Genomic DNA, 7,375 nt, shown 5'->3' with positions numbered 1-7,375 from the left:
TTTCCTTATAGCCCCTCTCATTGTACACAATGTCTTCAGATAATTGCATCGTTTCAAACAATCTATCATCACATTATAAGGGTTCTTTGTGGCACCTTCTAGTATGCCAATGAAATGAGTGTAAGTTTGTGTGAAGAATGAAGCGCTAAAAATAGCATTGTAAAAAATGAACGAGTCAATAAAAACAGGAACTAGCAGACGAGAAAGCTCAGAGAGGTTTACAAATGATACAGTGAGTGGGTCTTCCATTTACCGTCTGCGAACGTCTCAGTTGAAAACCTCGGTACTGATCAGATAATGTTAAATCCAGCATCGTGAACGATCAAATCCACGTTTCAAGAACACAAAAACACGTGGACCTCTTGACGCGTTAAAATCAAAATCAATGAAGAGTCTGAAATTAACCTCTCCATCGAAACTACCCGAATTACATCCAGATAACCTGCAAGAGACAGCAAAGGTGCTCTGAAGCTGTAGTGTCCTCCGTGACTCCGGTAACTGTCGCGTCTGGAAAGAACTTGGCAAGATTGTGGGCTAAGGGGAGAGGGTGCGGGTGCAGAGGGTGCGGGTGCAGAGGGTGCGGGTGCAGAGGGTGCGAGGAGTGCATGAAACCGACGACGACAAGGCTATTACATTTCCTCTCTATTTTTCAGCGAATCTTTCCAGTGTGTTCAAGGTCTTTGCCCTATATGTGTTTGCCCGCTGGTAAGCATTTGTACGGATGTCTCTGGCGTCCAAAGATGTTATGTGGTCATTTTTTTCAGAATCCTTTATATCATCACTTTGTTGTCTGAGATATTTTCTATTTCTTCTTTCTTCCTCTTTTACGTCCTCCAGTGCGTGTCCTGCTTCTTGGCATGCGCCAGACTGTGTTTATGAATTAAACGATGCAGCGCTACACCCCATTGCAGCGCCGATGTTGATACAACTGCCTTCAGGCCCCTTGGAAGGTGGAATTCCATGAAAACGCTGTCCTTGATGGACGGACAGCTTCCATGTGCTCCTACGACGAAAGGCAACACTTTAACGTAGTTAACATTGTATACTCTTTTTATTTTTTGTTCGAGGTCGGGAGTGCTTTATTTGTCCTTTTTGATTTTATAGGCGTTTTTGATAGAATTTGATTTGGACTCGTATGCGATGGTCGTTTCAATGATATAAGCTTTATCCTGTTTTATTGCAATTAGATCGGGTGCGTGACGGTCGGATTTGGTAGTTAGCCTTGGTGTTTCTTCGCATGTATATCCCGATTTGATTATTGATTCTTTGAGGGTTTTTGCAATGTTATCCTTTCTATTGACGCGGGAGTAGTGGGTGACCAGGCACCATTGGAGAATGTGGTACAAGGTCTCCTTTGTACCTGCACATGCAGGATTCCTGCGGACCGTGTCCTTCATTTAAGGAGCTCCTTTAGTTGGTAGAAGCCCAATTCTTAATTTTATAGCCCCTATGTAGTCCCTTCCTCTCCTAAAGCTAAGGGGGTCGTATATCCATGAGGATATGCCAGATGTCGTGGCTCGAAAGCCGGCTCTCAGGACCAGACGAGTGGAGCTCCTCAGCCCAGCACATTTGTACTCCGCTTTTGTTGCTTAGGTTAATTTTGTTGACAATACGAGCGAGTTTTTCGAAGTGTTGTGTTATAGTTGGAGTGTTCATAATTGCTTTTGTATCAGAGTCACCCCATACCCGTAGGCGCTCTAGCCGCCTCGAGAACATCGCTGAGATGTGGAAGGTTAAAGATGGAATCCCTAGGCCTCCATTTCTAAGTGGAGCATGTATGTACGCAGTCGTTGTTGTTGCGGGTAGATGCAGAACGGACTTTACGAAACTTATAATTTCTGAATCAATATATCGCAACTTCTTTTTTGTGACATCGATTGTCTGCATTCCATGGTGGAGTTTGGGAATGAAATACCTTTGCAATATAGTAAGCTATTGCCATGGTTTAAGTGGGCTTTTCTTTAGTTTCTCAAGCATCTCATCAATAATTGTGGGAATTGGTGTTTCAACTCCTCTGTAGCTGTATTTATGCCTAAGGTACTTAAGCTGGCTCACAATACCAAGTGTGGGGACCGGTCTGCCGTCTATCTTCAATGGAGGTTTGGTTTGTACGGCTATTCTCTTTGTTCCGGGTATTGATATCATTTGAAGGGTAGAGCACTTGTCGACGTTGACTTCGAAGCCATGATGTTTGAAAAATTTTTCAATGACGTTTATGTGGGAGCGCATCTCCGCCGGGGTTTTCGCGGTGACTATTGCGACGTCGCTCGGACGTCTTAGGCTAATGGGTAACTTATACCCTGTAGATATAAGCCATACCCCCTTCACTTATCCACCACGTCGGCCACTCCACGAGGCAAGCAGAACCAACTACAGGACCAAGCTGCCGCCATCTCAGAGGACTCCGTCTCCAGCCCCGATCACTCATCGCCGTGCTGCGCCCCACGAGTCTACCCTGACGTTTTCTCTGGCAGTGATCGTGTCCTATACAGCATAGTGGTAGCCGTTCCCCGACGTTTCAACAACTGCGAATCCAACGTACTCAAATATTTGCGGCTACTCCTGTAAGTAGAATTAAGTGGCTACTTGTAAACCGTGATTCGGGGAAGTGTCGAGAAGAATATAGCACGACCCGTGCATAGTTGGATCTGCTAAGCCAATTGGCCAAAAGGGGCACCCAACACCCAACACCCTCGTGTACTCGCGATTTAGTTTTTTTTTTATCCAAACAACGTCGTGCGTTACAACAAATTGGTGACAGCGGTGGGATCTTAGTATCTATTACGGTGTTCCCGAAGTATAAAAGAGCGACGCTGTTACACACTTCATCGATCCGCCCCCGCGCTGTACTCTCGATTTCCTAAAAACATCCGTAATGGCGACCACGCGTTCACAAGCTAGCACAACCGAGAATGAGACATCGGGCCTCCATCAACGACTGCGTAATGAGGAGAAACAATTAAAAAGGAATCGCAAGCAATTAGAAACAGAAAAGGAGGAGCTCGAACGCGAGAAGGAAGCCCTCGAAGAAGAACGCATCAAAACCTAACAGCTCAGGCACGCAGTAGAGGCCCTCCGAGTAGCTTTCCGCTGTTCCCCAGACTCTATGCGTTCCCTCTCCGCCGCGATCAAGCGGATTGACGCTACAAATATGTAGATCAAGAGGATGCTCGATTCTCTACCCCCTTATGACGGTTCGAACCTGACGGTCATCTCTTACTGCCAAGCCAATCGACGAGCCCGAGATATGCTCACCCCCGACGCTGAGACCACCTTTGCAAGGCTACTCGGTGGCAGCCTAAAAGGGCGCGCTTACCGCGGCATCGAAAGCTGCTACTTCATATCGGTAGCGGAGATTTGTGTCCGACTGAAAACCAAATTCGACCGACCACACTGCGACGAAATATACCAGGAAGTCTCGGACGGCTGCTACCTTGTCTTCACAAGACTTCACGCCCTGGTCCGAGATCACATGGCCCAGATTGACCACTTTCCGGCGGAGGAAGCTACATTTTGCGGGTTGCAACTTTAGGTTCGCGGCGCGGAGTTTGCTAGGCATCTTCTCGAATTTTATTTCGTGCTCTTTGAGGGAACTGGAGTAGATGACGATGTCGTCTAAATACACAAATAACTCCACGCCCTGGAGTCCCGCCAAGACTTTGTCCATTAGCCTCTGAAATGTAGCCGGTACGTTCCGTAGCTCGAAGGGCATACGCTCAAATTCACAGTGGCCATACAGTTAAGAGAAAGCCGTTTTATGCGCGTCGTCGGGGATGAGGGGGACCTGGTGGTATCCACTTTTGTGATCAAAGATGCTGAAGTACTTTGCGCTTCCGAGCTAATCCAGAATTTCTGCTATATTCGGTAGGGGTACGCGTCCGCGACTGAGCGCTCGTTCAATGCGCGATAATCTATGACCATGCGCCATTTTTTTACATCGGGGTTGTCGGATTTTTTTGGTACGATCCATACCGGCGCGTTAAATGGGGAGCTGGAAGGGGTCACAATATCGCTTTCCAGAAGCTCATTAAATCATTTGGCGATTTATCTCTTCCTTATGGATGGGAGGGTATCTGTACTGGTGCACATTGATCGGCGTGTCGTCGGTTAATTTAATACGGTGCTTTGTTGCCGTAGTACATCCTAGTTTGTCCCCGTCCAGGTGCAAGAGATCGTGGTGTTGGTCCACGAGGGTTTCTACGTGGCGGCGGTCTTCCCCGTTTAGGTGGCTATAGTCGATTTCGTTTCATATAAGTTTTACTCCGTCATGAGGTGCGTACGGTGCGTTTCCGCAATAGAATACGGTGACACCCTTAAGTTCGCGCGGGGGTTTCTAAGATATCTCCTGAATCTCTTCTAGGACCAGCTCAGGGGTCGGTATCGATACGACGGTTTCGTTGAAGTTGACATAGCCGATTACGGCCTTACTGTTGCGATTCGACGCGATGCAATCGAACGTAGTTACCTTAGGGGCAAACTACTTCCCTTGAAGGTACCCGTACACGGGTCCGAACACATTTACCGTGATGCGGGAAACGGATCTGGGGGCCAAGGCAATTGTGGATCTGGTCGGCCAGGCCACAGAGGGGGACACCTTTCTTTAGTGTACCTAAATCACGGATCATAGTGTACCTAGTGTTTTACAATGTGCCATGTTTGCAAGATATTTAGATAAAGTTAATACTAAATTAGATGTTCAAGTATCTAAGATAACTGGTGATATAGATATAAGTGTGGCAACAAGTCAAACTGGTCATCCAACTGCTTCTTCATTATGATATATTGGAGAAAATGATAGCGGTAGGAGGACATATAAAGAAAGTAAATTTTATCATAGTATGCAACAATGAAGTTTAAAAATACTTATGAAGTAGCAAATTATATTATTGATTTCTATTTAAATGAAGTACAAAAATATCAAATTATGTTTTATGGTTTTACATGTTATGTTGATTTTGGTAATGGTTGTCAAGCACTATAGATGCTTTAAATGTTGAAAAAAATACAAGAAATATGAATTGATTATATATTGAGCCAATTGATAAATCAATAATGTATTTAGGAGATAGAATAGATTTTACTGCTACTTGATTAAATAAAAATATATAAACTTGTGATTGAAATAATTGTCCAAATACTAAAAGACAATACAACTTAATTCAATGATTGTCTAAAATTAAAATAGATAATGCTCATAATGAAGAACAAATGTTAGATTTACATAATGATACTTGAGATAGTGGTTGTTATGCATTAATGAATGATATGAAATGATTAATTGAACGAATAAATAATGAATTATTAATTAATAAGAATAAATTTAAGTTTCTTAATAAAGAGTGACAAATTTGATAAATAATATTCCACATCAGTATTAAGATACTTTTGATAAACTAGAATGATTTTCAGATGTACCTATGATTATTGTTCAAAAATCAACTAAGTTATGATCAGGTAACGGTTTATTATTTCAAAGTAAAGATAAACATTTATTAGACCTTTTAAATAAATTAAAAGATAAAGATAAATGATTTGAAAAACTATGTTAATTTGGTTAACAGGAAAGTTTATTAGGAGAACAATTTTTAATGCGAATGTTAACTAAAAATGACGAATTAACGTTACTTGTACCAACACCAAGTTTTATGGTTACAGTAGCTAAATTTAATGAGCAAGAACAATCAGCAGTATTATTTTTTCCACAGGAACAAAGTGATAGTGCTAAATTAACTTAAGTAACAATGCAAAATGAAAAAGTAAGGATTGAAGTATTTAGGCGTTCAAGAGAAATTATTTTAGGCTCTACAATAACGAAATTAAAGCTAAATATTAGACAAGTTTAAGAATATGAATTAAAAAATCCATTTAATTGTTTATCAATTGTAGAAATAACTATTTTACCTTATTAAAATTTACTTGGTAATTGAACGCAATTAAATGCATATCCAGATTATCAAAATGGTTATAATGCTGCTAATAAAGCGTTTTCACAAAAACAAAGAGGAAGAGCACTCAATAGAGCTGCAGTATTAGGTAAATTAAAACCAGAACAAATATTGAAACTTAAAATAGTGAAACTGATAATAGTGAATTTGCTGATGACATTCTTATTGATATAGGAGCAGAAATATATAATAACAGTGGTAATTCAGGTATGGCAGACTTTCAAGGTGATCCAAGATTAGATAAATATTGTTCAGATAATAATAATACTGCTAAGTTAATTTTTAATGGTGCTGGTTATGATTATGGTGAACATGGTAATTATGTTTATACTATTAAAACACAAAAGTATGTTTAATAACAAACATGATATGGAAATAGCAGAAACAAAAATTGCAAATTATAGTCCTTATATATATAAAATTCTTGATACTTTAGTTACTTATTCTAAAAAAGAAGATGGTTCAAATTGTTGAAATGGAAAATGCGAAAGACTTTATAGTTTAAAGTTTATTCCGATTGCTATGACTGACCAAATAGTATAAAACCAAATTAGTAATTCATGGTTAAAGAATGGAACAATGTGAGAAGAACAAGCAATTGGTGAATATGATAATATTGACCCTTTAATGGCAGAAAATAGATTAGAAAATATTATTAAAGGAAGTAAAGAAATAAATAACAAATTAGGAGGAAATATAAATGATAATGAACAGCGCAATAAAAATTCCATTCATGAAATAAGCACATTTGCAATTGAAACAGAATCATCAATTGGTTAAAAGATGTGGTTATTGAAAAATATTACCACTGGTAATAAAGAATGGAGCAATACCTATAACTTTTCCTACTATTCAACAAGGAAAAGTAACTTTATATTGTACTTTATGAAAGATATTGGTGCAAGATATTCTCATGCACAAGGTTATGGATTAAAATTATTAACTAGTTGTTATTACTATGGAAGACCAATAATGCAAGGACAAAGTCCAAATCATATTAATAATGAAGAAATATTTGAACAAAAAGGATTAGTTTCAAGGAGATTATTTATTGCTGGAAATAATGGACACCCTACATCTGATATTAAAAATAATGGTGGTATACTTGCTGGAATAAATGATAAAATAACAGCAAATAGCCATCCAGAAACTACATTTTATAATATTGTGGTATCACAGGATGAGTGGGTCGAGCGTGTTATCTAGAGTGCGTGCGAAGGGACGAATAACCGTGCGCTAGGATTGTGTGGACGGGATGTTTATGAATGTATCGGATGAAAGAGAAGAGTGTCTCTAGGAATGCGTTTGAGTGTTTGGGCTACGTGACCCGATGAGGGTGTAGCGTCCTACGGTATCGAATCCCTTCGATTTCCAAGAACGCTTATCACGCGCCAATTTAATATTGCGTGACTAGTTGAAGTAATAAGGAT

This window comes from Eufriesea mexicana, unplaced genomic scaffold, assembly GCF_001483705.2.
Source record: "Eufriesea mexicana isolate 0111107269 unplaced genomic scaffold, ASM148370v2 scaffold25151, whole genome shotgun sequence".
Lineage (NCBI taxonomy): Eukaryota > Metazoa > Arthropoda > Insecta > Hymenoptera > Apidae > Eufriesea > Eufriesea mexicana.
The sequence above is the reverse complement of the archived record's forward strand: the minus strand, read 5'-3'. Positions refer to the sequence as shown.